Below are 18,396 nucleotides of genomic sequence, written 5' to 3' on the forward strand. Positions count from 1 at the left end.
TACTGAATCATAATTCAGAGAATTTATCTGACCATTGAAAGAAAAATAGTAAGACATCACATAAGATTTTCATAGACATATTGTAATATCAAATATGTAGAAAATCAGGAAGTAGGATTGGTTTCTATTTTATTATGGATAAATAATCAGATTGTGTTCTATATAGCTTAGGATACTCTCTGTCAGGTGGAATAATTTTCAGAGTGTGTGACCAATTTAACAATACCCGGATGCATCCTTGGGAATTAAATATTTAGTTACACAAAAATTTGGGAACTAAAGATCTTTCAAACATAAAGTGTGTAGTGCCTAAGATATTCCCTAGATATTTTCTGATAACAAAAAGTACAGGATTTTGTAGATGGGCCCTGATTCATAAGTAGCAGTGGCCTTTGTATATGATTTTTAAGGTTGTCAACATTGAAGTGCTAGTACAAGAGACTGAGGACTGATTTCTAGTAGATACTCTTAGAAATTCAGTCTGGATTAGATATTTTGACAAACAACTTGAATTCATCCCCCCCATGATCTCCTTTGGTCTCTAATTGAACAACATCAAGCAACCTGCCAGTCTCCGCTAGAGAGCTAAACTGAGAAGAGGATATACGACAAATGGCACTAAGGTTTGAACCATGTTTGAGACATGAAGTTCCGTGTTAGTGATGAATCTGTTGATTATTTAAGGACCCAATAATAGAGGCCCAAATATTCCCTAATGGACCTATCTATCGAGTGAGGCAACTAATATCCTTTGTTCCATAATCATAGTCCAAATTGAATGGTAAGGAATGATCAATGACATGCCCTCAGTAATGGTGACTCGCATCAACATCCTACTCATGATAAGGTTCTTTTAGTACAATTAAGCACAAATTCTCAATTTCACATACAAATTACCATTTTATTTTGTCAATGCCTACATCACACAATATTATCATATACATCTTACAATATCAAAGATGTAGAAAATTAGAAAGTATGATTTCTTTTTGTTTGATTTTTGGATAAATAGTGATAGTTTTTTCTATATAGCTCAGGATACTCTCTGTTGGGTGAAATAAGTTTCAAAGGATGGTGTGGCCAATTTAAAAATACCTGGATGCAGCCTTGAAAGCTGAATATTTAGATACATAAAAATAAGGTAACCAAAATCTCTATCAGACATAAAATGTGTAGTGCCTAAGATATTCCATAGATATCTTTTTAGAACAAATAAAAAATGATTTTGTAGATGGGCCCTGATTCATACGGAGCAGTGGCCTTTATCTATGAGTTTTAAGGTTGTTAACATTGAAGTGTTAGTACAAGAGATAGGGCATTGATTTATAGCACATATGCCTAGAAGTCTAGTCAGGGTTAAATAGTTTGATAAATAGCTCAAATTCATCCCCCCATGATCTCATCTGGTCTCTAATTGAATTACATGGAGCAGCTTGCCATTTTGGGCTAGAAAGTTGAACTAAGAAGACGATATACAACAAATGGAACTGAGGTTTGAACCTTGTTTGAGACATGAAGTTTTGTAGTGATGATAAATTTTTAAGGACCCAATAATAGAAGCCCAAATATTCCTTAATGGACCTATATATCGAGTGAGGCAACTGATATCCTCTGTTCCATAATCAAAGTCCAAATTGAATGGTAAGTAATGATTAATGACATGGCCTCAATAATTGTGACTCACATCAACATCCTACTCATGATAAGTTTTTTCTAATATAATTGAGCACAAATTCTCCAATCCAGATACAAATTACCATTTTATTTTGTCAAGGCTTACATCATACAATATTTTCATAGACATCTTGCAATATCAAAGATGTATAAAATTAGGAAGTAGGGTTGGTTTCTGTTTGATTTCTGGATAAACAATCACATTGTTTTCTATATAGCTCAGGATACTCTCTATCGGGTGAACCAATTTTCAAAGGATGGTGTGGCCAATTTAGCAATACTGGATGCACCCCCAAAAGTTGAATATTTAGATACAAAAAAAGCTAGGAACCAAAATATCTATCAAACATAAAGTGCATAGTGCCTATGATATTCCCCAACTATTTTTTAGAATAAATAAGACATGATTTTGCAGACGGGCCCTGATTCATAGGGAGAAATGGCCTTTATCTAGGATTTTTAAGGCTATCAACATTGAACCAGTACAAGAGACAAAACATTGATTTCCAACACATACTATTGTAAATTCAATATGGGTTAGATAGTTTGACAAACAAATCAAATTTTAACCCCATGATCTCATTTGGTCTCTAATTGAATGACCTGAAGTAGCTTTCCATTTTGGGCTAGAGAGCTTAATTGAGAAGATGATATACAACAAATGGAACTAAAGTTTTAACCTTGTTTGAGAGATGAAATTATGTGGATGTGATGACTTTATTGATTATTTAAGGACCTAGTGATAGAGAACCAAATATTCCCTAGTGGACCTATCTATCGAGTGAGGCAATTGATATCCTTTGTTCCATAATCACAGCCCAAATTGAATCGTAAGGAATGATCAATCATATGGCCTAAATAATGTTGAATCACATCAACATCCTACTCATGATAAGGTATTTTAATACAATTGAGCACCAATTCTCAAATTCACATATAAATTACCATTTTATTTTGTCAATGTTTTTATATATAATGCAATTCTACCCATAACATAGATCTCTCTACTCTGGCGACCAAATATTCAAAGAAAAATGAAAATTTTATGCGTAGACAACCCAAAAAGAGGAAATGTGGAACCAAATCTCTAATAATCCATTAGAATCACTCATAAATAGGTTTTTCTTACATGTTTCAAACAATTGTGAGATCCATTATATAGGTTTAAATAATAGCCCCTTGTTGATTTTCCATGTAAAAAATATATAAGACCAAGGTCATGGGACACATATTCCAAGATGAATGGTGGTAAGATATTATAGTGGGGATCACTTTCAGTTATTTATGGCTAAGGAAATTGGCAAAGGAAAACTAGCATCAATTGACATTTATTTATGAGAAATAAAAGAAAATAGGAGAAAAGTAAGATGAAGAGACACAAATTTGAATGCAAGGAAAATTAGAGGAAAAATAAAGGAAAATGAAGAAAACAAAAGAATCAATGGTTAAAAGTCTTCAGAGAATCAGTTGCTAGATTTTCTCAGTTGAGATTTTGTTAGTTGAGTCTTTTGTTAGTTTAGCTTTGCTCTCTCATACTCTTGCACACTTAGAGAAATCTTGGGGCATTCTCATAGAACTTGAGCATTCACTTGGATTGCAGCAAGAAGGAAAAGGAAAGCATGAAAACAAGATGAAACAGTTGGATCAACAAATAAAATTACATTGCTTTGCAGGTAACAAATATCATGTGTGATTTCTTTGTTGATTTCTAGATGCATGGTATATGCATGTAATATTTTGGTTGTGTTTTACTTGGCATGGAGATTTTCTTGGAGTGACAATGGTTTTAGCCTTTCCATTTCGTTTCTTGTATAGCCATGGTGTTGTGGGTTTTCCCACTTGTTTTTTCTCTAATTGGTGCTCATGTTCCTTATGGTTTTGGGTTGGAACGAATGCTTTGAAAGCCCTTGAACAACTTGGGTTGAGTTACTAATGCTAGAGCCAAGGTTGGGACAAATTCTCTGGAGACCTTGCTGGGTTAACTTACTAGGCCCTAGAGATGGGTTGGAAAATCACTTTGGAGTCCTAGAAGGCTATGGTTTGAGTTACTAGTTCCTGGAGACGTGGACAACTTGGGTAGAGACTGATCTGGTTGATGTTAGTGATTTCCAGACTATAGAGGTGGAATCATTGTGGTTGAGGGTTGAGGTGGTTTTTCCTCTAGAAGCCCTGGTTTGGTTTTGTCTTCGTTTATTCCATGAGATCCCACATTCATGATTAGAATATGGTGTGACAACGATTGGTTGAAAGAGAAATTTTTTTTAGCCCAATCTATGATAGGGTGGTACATGGAAGTCCCCGAATTGGTTGGTATTTTCATATATTAATAAGAGTTATTTTCATACTATGATTCATGAATGCTTATAATGATTATGTTGGTGATGTTATGGCCGAGTTTCCATGGTTTTTATGTTTGTTATTTGCTAGTTATATGATGTAATCTAACTATGGCTCCTATCATGTGTTGATAAGTTATTGAATGTTTGATGAATGCATGGACTAATAAGTTTTCTTGTAGCTATGTGGAGAGGGAACAAAGCCTTCTTGGTGATTCTCAGATGAAATTCAGACTCTTATGATCAAATATGCATTCATGACTTGTAGCTTACACGTTTTCCATGTGTTTGAAAAAATCTCTAGTGTGTTCTAGGCAGTCTAGGTCAAGTTATACCTTCAAGTTTGAATGATTAGCATTTTTTTTATGTGAAGGATGATGCTAGAAAGTTATAGGAAGTTCAGGGTAGTGGTCTGGAGACTAGCCTAGAAAAGTGGCATAGGTCTCGGTAAGGCTTGTGAGTGTGGTTGGAGGCACACAACCGCATGAAGGAATTGTCAAGGGTGTATTTATAGGTCTAGGTAAGTTAAACAAGATTCAAAATTAGGGATTGACCCTGTAGGGTGTTTCCTCAGCTCTTGGGTGCTCTGTAGTCCGTGTAGGATGTCAGTTTGTAGGCCCCACTTCCTTAACTGGAACTAGGAGGTCGGGTTAGGTCATAGTGACACTCACTCTCACTTTTACCCTAGCAAGCTTGTGAATTTGGGTAAGAGTGGGAAGGGTTGGCTACATAGTGGTATTGAAGTGGGTTCCATTCTCTTTGGGTGATATCTGATACTGCATGGTGGTATCAGAGCTTCCAAGTTCAAACACTTGGAATCGATGGGCTAAATGTATATGGTTATGCATACATAGTAGGTCAAACATGCGTCATGGTGGTCATTATGTAATTTTCATCATCATGATGTTGCTAGTATGCTATGATGTTGATATGTTGGATGAGATGGAGCAGAAGATGCAGATAATCAGAGTGAGGTTGCAACATTAGACCTTAGGGTAAGAGAAGATCATCATACATGCTTGTATGTTGGGAATGCACGTATGATGGTTAATAGTTGTTATATGCATCATGGTTATATACATTCTTGTCATTCTATTGCTATTGTGGTTACATGCATGATATATGCTAGTTAATCATTGCAATCATATACAAGTGCTTTGGAAAGTCATGAATTGTAGTTAACTTGTCGTTATATACATCATGGTCATACACATTATTATTATTTTCATTTCGTTTAAGATATTGATGTTATATGTATCATGATAATATCGATTGGCCTGTGCAGAAGTTTATGGTTATGATATTCAAGTATGAATCGATATACTTGTTATATTGTGTTGTACTAATATTGACTAATTTATGCAGATATGATAGCCTCCCTTCAGATACCATAAGGTATGGTTTTGATCATGTCATCTATTCGGTTTATCTAACATAGTATGTTTGCAAGAAATTGAAGATCATGGATGAAGAGTAGAATAGTGGATCACAGTTCACAAAACTCCCCTTACAAGCCTATTGTGAAACCTATAGAATGGAAAAGTGGCATGATTATGTGACATGTTTTCAAGTATAAAATGTATGAGAAATGAAATTCAAGTTTTAAAAAGTGTGGTTAAATTTAGTAGATCTTTGGAGATCGGGGCATTATAATAGCTACCTCCTTCTACCTTATTGTGGACCATGGACATTAAGGGGGTACGTTTACAAGTTGTTTGAATGTTTGAATAATTTCATGATATGAGTATGTTTCTATAAGATTGCATGAATGAATGATATTTTCTTAAGACAGATGTACTAACACAATATGTGCTAAGACAACTGATATGCACTTGAGTGCAATTGGCTGCTAGTTGTAGTATTATGACTAATGACTTTGATTTGATTATGACATGGTTATTAGTCTTGGTAGACGTTGATTTCAAATTAATAGAGACGATGTCTTGATCTTTGTAACATGTGACTGACATATGTCAACTATCATAGGGAAACATGCTTAGTATTAGCATGACAAGGTAACAATTGATATATTTATATAACCAACAACTAGGTGATGTGATAACATATAATAAGACTCAATTGCAGCAAGAAAAAAGGTAAAAGAAAGGAATTGGGTGAGAATTTTTAACAGCCCTGGGTTAAAAATCCATGTAATAAAGTTAATAAAGGAAAAATAAGACCAAGGTCATGGGACACGTATTCCAAGTTGAATGTTGAGAAAAACATCCTAGTGGGTGTTGATTTGGTTTATTATGGCTAAGGGGAAATTGGCAAAGGCAATGGCAAAGGATTTGGAAAGGCAAGAGGCATTAATTGGAATTTTATATATGGAAATAATGGAAATTAGGAGAAAAGGAAGGTCAAAAGTCACAAGTTTCATATGAGGAGGAAAATGAAGGAAAATAATGGAAATTCAAGAAAATGTAGGCCTCAATGATAAAAAATGATTATGAGGATCAATTCACAAATTTTGTACTCTTGCCTCTCTACTCTCTCATACTCTTGCACATTTATAGCATTATTGGAGTACTATAGCATTGGCGGAAGGAAGGTAAAGGAAGGACTAAAAAGCAAAGGGAAGCAAAGGTCAAGCAAAGGAAGAGTTGGATCAGGCAGCTTCAACAAGATTATTTGCAGGCATCGAGTTGCATGTATGATTTCCCTGCTAGTTTTGGCATGCATGGTACATGCATGTGTGTATTTGGTTCTCTTACTTGCATTGGCATGAGTTTTTCTAGGTGTGATAGTGGTTTTATCCTTTCCTTTCCATTTCCAGATAGCCATGGTGTGATGGGGTTCTTTCATTTGGTTGAGATGGATTACCGGATGGTTTCAAAACTGAGTGAGGTGGTCTTAGGAAAGCTCACAAGGCCTAGGAATCCCTGGATCGGTAAAGGTGGGATTTAGGTAAAGCCTCATTGTGCATACCCTCATTTGGCCTAGGAATCATCCACCAATAAATGGAGGGATATATGTTAAAGCTTAGAGGGTGGAGACAGAAAAATTCCTCATGATTTAGGTGGAGAAATCCAGAGACATCCATGCTTGTATAGTCCTAGTGATCCCTGGACCGGTGAATGGTGCGATTGTAGTAAAGCCTGGCAGTATGTGGGTAGTATATGTTTCTTTTTTGGGCCTAGGAATCCCTTAGCAGGATATATGGGAAAGCCTAGTTGTATAGATGAGGGTTTGGGCCTAGGAATCCTTGACCGATAAATGGAGGGATTGCGATAAAGCCTAAGAAAGCCCTAGTTGTTTTGTTGTGAGTCTGACATTCATGCTTGGAATATGGCATGGGGGTGATTGGCTAAAAGAAATATTTGGTTCATCCCAATCTATGGTCAGGATGTATGTGGAAGTCATTGACTTGGTTGGTTTTTGCATATGTTAACAAGAGATCATTTTATTTTGTATTTCATGAGTAAATTTACTTATTATTATGTGGCTTTAATGGTTGTTCTATCATTGATATTTCTTTGGTTATATGTTGGTTATAAGCATGGTTTATGACAAAATTGAGTTATGGATCTCATCATGTTTTGATTAGTAAATGAAATGTTAATGAATGAATGACCTAATAGATTATATTTCAGATATGGTGAGAAGGCATAAGACCTTCTTGGCAATTTTTAGATAAGTATTAAATCCCTATGTTCATATGTGTTTTTACAACCTATATATTACATGTTCATGATGTGTCTGACGAAACATTTGTCATGGTTAGGATGAGTCAGGTAAGGTCCTTGTTCGAATTTTTCATTAGAGGAATTTTCTTCTTGTTATTTATGATTTCTGAGAATTTCATCAAGTTCTAGGTAGAGGAGTAAGTCCTAGCCCTGAAACAGTGGCTTAAATTTTAAGGTCGCTGGCATTAAACTGCCTTAAAAATATTGTAGTCACATGCAAGCCTTGTTGTGGGAGTGACTAAAGGGTTTTATTCACATGGACAACTTGTCATGGGAGTGAATAGGGGTCTAGTTCAATAAAAAGGAAAGTTAACTCAAGGGTTTAGCACCTGGAGTAGTTGGATAGCCCTTAGGGGTCCTATAGCTCCTGAGGAAGGTTAGTTTTGGTTTTGGTTTGTTAATTTCACTTCCTTAATTGTACTTGGGGAGTTTAATCATATGATAATAACTCTTTGTCACATGCTTACCTCGATAGGATGACTAGCTTGGTTAAATGTTGGAGGGTGTTACAAAGTGGTATCAAAGAGAGTTTCATTCTCTTTGGGTGATATCTGATACAACAGAGTGGTATCAAAGCATGGTCCAGCCCTTGCATTGGATGGGAGGAATGTGTTTTTCATGCATACATATAGGTTGTATATGTGTTAGATGTGTATGAATGGTGATGGCCATAGTTGTAGATGTGTTTTCATGTGAAAGTTGACGATGTTGTTGTTAGAACATGATCGTCACGAATGCATGTCAGTTGAATATGAATTTGTTGTGTATGTTTGTTGTCTATGTAAATGTATGCATGCATTGTCATGGTTATATATTATCGTGCATGAGAGAATGGTATGCAATTGGTATTTTCATGCATGGTAACTATATGATGATGGAGATGATCTTGATATATTGTTATGATTATGATTATACATGTATCGTGTTAATCTGGTTGATCTTGAAGATGAGATATCTTCCCGTGAACTATAATGAAGTATGTTGATTATGATTATAATTTTGTTTAGTGGACATGGTATGATTGCAGGAAGAAGAAGAAGATTAAAAATGACCAAACAAATGGTAAGCTATAGTTCACGATATTCTCCCTATAGTTCAAATGAGAAACATGGTGATGGGTACTCTCGTGACATAGTATAAACATTGAGAAGTTTGAAGGAAGAAATAAGAAGTTGCAAGGAGCATAATGACATAATCATTCGGGCACAGGAGAAACAAGCAAAGGTCAATGCAGTTATCCTTAATAGTTTGTCAGACTTGTAGAGGCAGAGACCACTTAGGATTAGTCATGGATAGGAGTAAAAGTATAATGGGGCATATGGCAGTAGGTCTCATTGTGGGCATAGGTCAGATAGGGATGACATGGTTAGAGATGAGAGGTTCTTGGATATGTTATATAGGAGAGGTGATGGATACATGTTCTATAAAGTTCTGGTTCATATAGGTATCATGGTCATCATCATTATCATCCTTATAGGAGGAGAGACATGGGATAATTGCTAGATGAGTTCAAGAAAGCCAAGCCACATACATTTGATGGATATTTAAAGAAGCCAAAAGATATAGAGGCATGGTTACTTGGGATGAAGAAGTTCTTTGAGCTAGGAATATAAAAAGAACATGAAGGCCATAATATCTATCTTCAGCCTCAAAGGAAACATAGACATTTGGTGGGAAGATGTGAAGCAGGTTAGAGACACCAAGACAAAGGAGCTAAGTTGGCATGAATTCCAAAGACTTTTTGGGAAAAAGTACTTGTCAGAAAGGTAGTATGATAGTAAATCCAAGAAATTCTATGAGCTAAAGACGAGATCAATGACATATGAGGAGTATAAAACCAAGCTCCTAGAATTTTTGAGATATGTATTGTATCTTAAGGATGAGAAATCCAAATTTCAACGATTTGTCAGTGGATTCCCATTAGCATTTAGAGATCGGATTGAGTATGATGAGCCTCTGTCACTTGAAGAATTCATAAAAAAGCTGAGACACTGTTATAAGCAATAAAAACACAAGACATAAACTCAACAAGGTTGGAAAGGGAAAGACAAGACTAAAGGTAAATGGAAGCCGAAAATAGCAAGACCCCATGATGAAGGTGAAAAGCGAATTTTGTTCCTTATAAGAAGTTTAATGGACCTCAGCCTGGAGAACAAAAAATATAGGTAATGGTGGGAGATAGTTGCAATGTTGGACATCTGGTAAGGAGCATCTTCAAAGGGATTTCTCATAGAATCAGGTTGGTAGGCCTCATATTTATAGTGTGAACAAGGTGCATATATTTGGGGATGTTGGGCAGAGCATTCATTACATCTATGCAAAATTGGATAACAAGAAAGCAGACCACCATGCATCTATTATCGAGATAGACAATAAGCTTTGTGATCAAGTTTTTTCTATTTTGATTGACCCTGGATCTAATTATAGTTATGTTAGCCCTAAATTGGTGGATAAATGTGGTTTGAATAAAGAAGTACATGCAAAATCTTGGTAATTGTAGTTGGATACAGGTACAAAGAGAATATTTTATCATTCAAGGGTAAGATCTTGTGCACCTGAGTTGAATCATATGTTTACATCAATGCACTTGAATGTATTTCTGTTGGGATTGTACATTATGCTTTTGGGTATGGACTAGTTATATATTCACAAAACTAAAGTGGATTGTTATGATAAGGATATTGAATTCTTCGGTGATAATAGAGAACAAAGAATCTTGCAGGGTAAGAAAAATTCAACATCCGTCATAATGGTTACAACAATGTAGGCAAAGCGCAATCGTATGAAAGGGTGTGTGTTATTTGAAGTACATATTTCTAGTGAAAAAATTAAGGACATTGAGAATGTATAAGTTGTTGGCATTATGATACAGGTGTTGCCCTTGATGGAAACTCACTCAGATTACAATTCATAGTGTAGCAAGTTAACAACAAAGGATTACAGATAAGACTCCAGAGATTGAAGAAAGAGAGTAGTTTAAGAAGTATATGCTGGTTCACCTTGTCCAAGCAGCGTATACACGTGGGTTAACAGAACAAAAGGAGCGTATACGTATACATGCACTTTCACAGGAGGAAAAGCACGTACATGTTGGAAAACCAAGGTTTTGGTCCGAGGTATTTAGTCCAAGGTATTTTGGTCCAAGGTATTGATCCAAGGTATTTGGTCCAAGGTATTGAGAAAGGCCTAAAACTATATAAGGAGGAGAAGATCATTAGGCCAGGTGGTGCAAGAATTGAATATCTTATGAAGTGTTAGATCAAATATGCAGGTTATGGGCTTCTGATCCTTTGCTTGATCTGAACTAAGGATGAACCTATGTGCTTGATGATGGATGATTGGGATCATAATTCATGAAATGAATTATCATTATGTGGTTTGATCATGGATAGTCTAGATCTGAATATTGACGCATGTTTTATTTTGTAAATGTTATGATCTGGGTATGACTGATGTTTGTAATATCTGTGAAGTTTTAAGTTAGTATTTACAGATTTGTACGCTGGTTTGCTTTGGTAAAAGCACGTATACATGCTAGTTTGACACATCGAAGTAGTGTATACATCATGAAATATGATGTTTGAAGTTGCAGTTGGTTCTATTATTTGATGCCAAGTTCTAGGTTATGCCTTGTGTTCTGGTGACTGTATTTTGGCGACAATGTTTTGAATGTTCAGATTGATTTATTGTGATTTGCTTCAGTGATGATGGGTTGTTAGTGATTGATTGATTCAGTTGTGGTTGATTCAGAGAGTGATGATTGAGTTTAAGTGATTGGTTGACGAAGATGTATTTGATGGTTGTATTGCAGTTTGATTTTGAGATTCAATGTTGTTGATGGGTCTAGTGTGAAAATTTGATGAAACAAGGCCTTTAGATTGTGGTGTTGTGTTCCAAGAGTATCCAGTTTGAAAATTTATGAAACCTGGTTGCTGGAGGAAGAGAGAAGGTTGTAACCTTCTATAGGCCGATGCCTATGGACTAAAACATATCAGCCAGTATAAGAGCTAGGGGGTTGGAGCTCCCTTCTAGTAGCAGTTGGAAAACGACTGAAGGTTGGAGCCTTCTATAGGCTGGTGCCTATGTAATAGTAAATGGATTAGATAGTACAAGAGCCAGGGGGTTGGAGCTCCCTTCTAGTGGCAACTCGAAAACGAGTGAAGGTTGGAACCTTCTGTAGATCGGCATCTACATACTAGTAAACGGATCAGCTACTACAAGAGCTAGGGGGTTGTAGCTCCCTTCTAGTAGTAGCTAGAGAATGAGAGAATGTTGTAGCCTTCTGTAGGTGGGTGCCTACGTACTTATATGGGTCTGCACTAGTACAATATTGTAAACAAGATTTTCTTATAAAAAGAAGACAACATCAGGTGGTTATTGTCCCACATTGGTTTCCAATTTAAATCTTGGTGTTCATATGTGCTTCTTATGTGTGATGGTTTGTTTTGTTATTACTGTGCATGGTTACTATTTATATGGTTAACGAAGTACTGATGCACTAATTAAATATCAACATATGATGAATTAACTGAATCATAAGTTTTCTGGATATACGTTGGTTGCCTTAAATACAGTTGCGTGTACATGTGAGTTACCTTCATTGAAGTAGCGTATATAAATCAAAGTATGAAAATAAAAAGTTATTGATTTGACTAATACTAATTCACCCCCCATCTCAGTATTATTTCCAACAATTGGTATTGGAGCAGGTCCTTTGGCAAAAGCTTGATCGCTTGAAGGAGATCCGTAGAAACAATGGGAAAGAAGCTAAAGAATAAAGTTCCTAAGAAGAAGAAGACAACTCAAAGGAACAGTGACAGCAGGAGAGATAATTGGCTATTAGCTGGAAGCAAGTATTCAGATTTAGAATCACCTCAAATTGAAGATGAACAAGCAAAAGAAGTATTAAGTACAAATTTTTGGTCTTTTGCTGATACTTTTCTCTGTTCATGCAATGTTGAATATATTCAAAGTGATTGTGAAATAATCATTGAAGAAAAAGTTAAAAGACTCGTAGATCAACAAGATCTATTTAGCAAAAGGTAGTGTGCCTTCAAAGAAGCAGTTACCAGATTAAAAGCTTAGTTGGAGGAAGGAAAAAAGGTAAGGAAGCAGTACAAGGAAAAGGGAGATCAATGTCAAAAGCTACAGGATGAAGTAACATAATTAAGAAATGAAGTAAATGAAAAGAGCACAACAATCAAGTGACTTAAGGATAGATCCAGTTACTATGAAAGACTTGAAGCTAAGATCCTCTCTCTAAAAGAAGATCTTGAAAAATCAAATAAGTAGAATGAAGAACTACCTCAAGCAGATGAAGAACAAGAAAATGAGATTCTCAAATTAAGGCAACAAGTGGAAGAATGAAGAAAGGATGAAGAAATCATGAAGAAGCAATACCTTGAAAAGGAAGAACAATACCAGGTTGAGGTAAATATCTTAAAAGGTAAATTGGAAGAAAAGGATAAACTGTTACGATTTCAAGATAGTACTAAGATTTTGGATAATATTCTTAGTAGTCAAAAGACCTCCTACCATCAAAACTGGTCTTAGTTTTCATGAATCTCTTGAAGGTGAATCTAGCTCTCAAGATGAGGCAAGGAACTCTAATGCAAAATCTAAAATGCTCAACAAGGAGATAAGAATTCAACCCCATCAACAACCAAGGAAAGAAAGTCTTCAAAGAAAATCTTTTACTCCTAACTATGGAAGTGATAGTTGATTATTCCCTCCAATGAATAATGTTGAATTTTTTATATGTCATAATTTTGGACATGTTGCAGTGAGATGCATAAGTAGAATGGTTCAAGACTGTCACACAGAAAGATCATCAACTTCCAGGTACTTTAAGGGATATTGTTTTTCTTGCAACATGTTTGGTCACAAAGCCATTGACTGTTATAGAAGGAATATGGAACATGTAAGATGCTATACATGTAACAAGTTTGGACATATAGCAAAGGAATGTAGGAGCAAATTTTGGCCACCATACCAAACGGAGAAAACATCATCACACTTGAAGATAAGGAAGAAGAAGGAAGTACAACTAGAAAGATGTGACATAGCACAGTATGCAGACATAACAAACTCAAGGGAAGCTGAAAGTGTGAAGCTTTAGTACTCTAAATCTCATACGCAGTTATCATGAAGATGAGTCATGTGTATACGTGAGTTCGGAGCTGCACAGTCGCGTATATGTTTCTTTGAGGAAAAAGCAGTGGGACAGACATAGAAAAAGGGGTCTGATATGGTTCAATTAATTATCTGCTCTATTTGATGATGATTACAGTCTTCTGATAATATGTAGAAGTTCTCTTGAGTTGTTGATGACTTGATTTATATCTAATTGATGATGATGCCTTGATGATTCTTATTGATGTTTAAAATGATCAGATCTGACAATGAACAATTGGCACAGGTTCAGGGGGAGCATATGCTTCTAATAATGCATTGTTGGCATTAAGTTAGAAGATATTGGTACATGAAGATGCTTATATTTCTTGATCCACGTGGTTGTTTTGATTCAGGTGACTCTTTTGACGATGGACATATACATGATGTTGATCTTGATGCTGTTGAAAGATATTGATGGTGCAGTTCATATATCGTGTATGATAGTTGGTGATGACTATCATGGTCTTGTTTAGATTGTTGGTCCTTGTTATAAATGTCATGTATATCATTTGATGTAAACGTCATGAAATTACCTAATTTGTAACCCCACTATGCATAGGAAGGATGATGTAATAATTCCTAATTCAGTCATGTATAAACATTTGGTATATTCCCACTTGGTTGGGTGGATGAGTCAAAATTGGTGTATCCAGACTTGATTGGGAGATTGATGTATGTATGAGTCATTGGTGATAGGAACGTCATACTCACTTAGTTGAGTCATGTTATTCTTTGAAAAATATTTTTGTACTTTGCATGTGCTCAGGGGGAGCATGGATGGTTTAGTGCATCTCAGTATGTACAAAGGGGGAGCGTAATCAAAAAAGTCAGCATCTACTCAGGGGGAGCATGGACAACATAATGTATATAAAACGGGGAGAATATCTTGGTCTACCCTTTGCCCTTCATGTCAAAGGGGGGGAGTGTCTTGGTGTTGTTGTTGCCATCAAGTCTAAAGGGGGAGATTGTTGGAATTATGATGCAGGTGTTTTCCTTGATGGAAACTCACTCAAATGATAGTTCATAGTGCAACAGGTTAACAACAAAGGATTATAGATCAAACTCCAGAGATTGAAGAAAGAGATTAGTTTAAGAAGTATATGGTTGTTCGCCTTATCCAAGCAGCGTATACACATGGTTTAACAGAACAAAAGGAGCATATACGTATACACACACTTTCACAAGAGGAAAAGCATGTACATGTTGGAAAACCAAGGTTTTGTTCGAGGTATTTAGTCCAAGGTATTTTGGTCCAAGGTATTGATCCAAGGTATTTGGTCCTAGGTATTGAACCTAGGTATTGGGTCCAAGGTATTTGTCCTAAGTGGTTTTGGTCCAAGGTATTGAGAAAGGCCTAAAACTATATAAGGAGGAGAAGATCATTAGGCCAGGTAGTGCAAGCATTAAGTATCTTATGAAGTGTTAGATCAAATATGCAAGTTATGGGCTTTTGATGCTTTGCTTGATCTGAACTAAGGATGCACGTATGTGGTTGATGACGGATGATGGATCGGGATCATAAGGCCTGAAATAAATTATCATTATGTGGTTTGATCATGGATAGTCTAGATCTGAATACTGACGCATGTTTTATTCTGTAAATGTTATGATTTGGGTATGGCTGAAGTCTGGAATAGCTATGAATTTTTAAGTTAGTATTTGCAGATCTGTACGCTGGTTTTCTTCAGTAAAAGTGTGTATACATGCTGGTTCGACACATCAAAGTAGTGAATACATTATGAAATATGATGTTTGAAGTTGCAGTTGGTTATGGTAGTTGATGTAGAGTTCTAGGTTATGCTTTGTGTTCAGGTGACTTCTTTTTGGTGATAGTGTTCTGAATGTTCAAATTCATTGAATGTGATTTCCTTCAGTGATGATGGGTTGTCAGTGATTGATTGATTCAGTTTTGGTTGATTTAGAGAGTGATGATTGAGTTTCAGTGATTAGTTGATGCAGATGTATTTGATGGTTGTATTTTAGTTATGATTTCAAGCTTCAATGTTGTTGATGTGTCCAGTGTGAAAATTTGATGAAACGAGGCCTTTAGATTGTGGTGTTGTGTTTCAGGAGTATCCAGTCTAAAAATTTATGAAACGTGGTCCCTAGAGGAAGTGAAAAGGTTGTAGCCTTCTGTAATTTGGCGCCTACGTACTGGTAAACATATCGGCAAGTACCAGAGCCAGGGAATTGGAGCTCCCTTCAAATAGCAGCTAGAAAACGAGTGAAGGTTGGAGCCTTATATAGGCAGGCACCTACGTAATAGTAAATGGATCCACTAGTACAAGAGCCAGGGGGGTGGAGCTCCCTTTAAGTAGTAGCTGGAAAATGAGTGAAGCTTGGAGCCTTCTATATGTCGGCACTTACGTACTATTAACTGGATCAGCTAGTACAAGAGCCAGGGGGTTGTAGCTCCCTTCCAGTAGTAGCTAGAGAATGAGAGAAGGTTGTGGCCTTCTGTAGGTGGGTCCCTACGTACTAGTATGATTCTACTCTTGTACAAGATTGTAAACAGGTTTTTCTTATAATAAAAGAAGACAACAGTAGGTGGATTTTGTCCTGTATTAGGTTTCCACCTTAAATCTTGGTGTTCATCTGTGTTTCTTATGTGTGATGGCTCGTTTTGTTATTACTGCACATGGTTACTGTTTATATGGTTAATGAAGTACTGATGCACAGATTAAAGATCAATATATGATGAATTAACTGAATCATAAGTTTGTTGGATATACGCTGGTTTCCTTAAATATAGTTGTGTGTACACGTGAGTTACCTTCATTGAAGTAGCGTATATAAATGAGGGTATGAAAAAAAAAATTATTGATTTGACTAATAGTGATCACGTCCCCCTCTCAGTATTATTTCCAACAGAAGTCTTGAATAGGTACCCGGTTCTATAATAGATTTAAGATGTATTTCCAATAGATATTTCATCTTTTCTACCTCATAGGGAAGTAGACTTTTTTATTGAGTTTTTACTAGGGGTAGCACCAACATCAAAGGCACCTTACAGAATGAGCACTCCTAAGATAGTGTAATTGAACCTGTAGTTGAAGGAGATGCTTGATAAGGGATGCATTAAGCCTTGTGTGTCTCATTGTCGTGCACCAATGTTTTTTTTGAAGGAGAAGGATGGTACTCTCAGGTTATGCATTTATTACAAGTAGTTGAACAAGGCAACCTTCAAGAACAGGTATTTTTTGTCGAGGATTAATGATTCTTTTAACTAGTTGGAGGGAGAAACATTGTTCTTAAAGATTTATTTGAGATCCTGATACCATCATGTATGCACTAAAGAAGAGGACATCTACAAGACTTATTTCCAAACTAGGTATGGGCATTATGAGTTTGTTGTAGTTCCATTTGGTTTGACTAATGCTCTAGCTACTATTATGTGCTTCATGAATAGTGTGTTTCATCCTTATCTGGAAAAGTTCGTTATTGCATTCATTGATGCTATATTGATATATTCTAAGAATGAGGAAGAGAATTCAAAACACTTAACAGTAGTGTTGAAAATGCTAAGAGAGCATCAATTATATCCACAACCTAGAAAATGTAGATTTTTTCAGACAGAGGTACATTACCTAGAGCATGTGGCCTCCCAAGAAGGCATTGCAGTGGATTCGGAAAATATAAGCGCTATCATGGAATGGGAAGCTCCTAGGAATGTGGATGAGGTAAGGTAATTCATGGTGTTATCAGGTTACTATAGGAGGTTCATCAGGGACTTCTCATAGATTTCATATCCTATCACATCATTGCAGTGGAAAGGTAAGAAATTTGAATGGATAGAAGAATGTGCAGCAAGTTTTGAGCAGTTGAAACAATTGTTGACAAATGCTCCAATTCTAAAGATTATAAGAGAGGACTTGGTGGAGTCTTGATTTAGGAGGGACAATTGTTATGTTAGGAATCAAGGAAACTGAATGAGAATGAGAATAATTATGTTATACATGATATTGATTTGGTAACGATCATCCATACTTTGAATATGTGGAGACACTATCTTCTTGGCAGGAGGTTTGTATTGATGAGTGATCATAGTGGATTGAGATACTTGTTTGACCAAATGAATCTAAATGCCAGGAAAGCTAGATGATTAACCATGATTAGTGAGTTTGAATTCGAGATCAAGTACATTAAAGGGAAGGAAAATAGGGTTGTATATGCTCTTAGCAAAAGAGTGCATGTAAATCAGATAACAGTTATGAGTTCTTATGGGATAATTTTATAGGATTGCATCTTACAGGTAGGAAAACAAGATGGTGCATATATAGAGCTTAGGCATAGGTTATAGCAAGGTACAAGTGATTAGGATGTGGATTATCATCTCACAACAAATGCTTTGATCAAATTTAGGGACATTATCTATGTGTCGGATAATAGTGGGCTCAATAAGTTTATCTTGAGGGAATTTCAGGCTAAGTCATATTTAGGTCATCCGGGATATCAGAAGACTCTAACAATAGTGAAGAATTTCTACTATTGGTCGAATCTAAAGAAGGAAGTGGCATATTTTGTGG

The sequence above is a fragment of the Pinus tabuliformis genome, chromosome 3_2, assembly GCF_031772625.1.
Source record: "Pinus tabuliformis cultivar Carrire ecotype Pingquan chromosome 3_2, CPIR1, whole genome shotgun sequence".
Lineage (NCBI taxonomy): Eukaryota > Viridiplantae > Streptophyta > Pinopsida > Pinales > Pinaceae > Pinus > Pinus tabuliformis.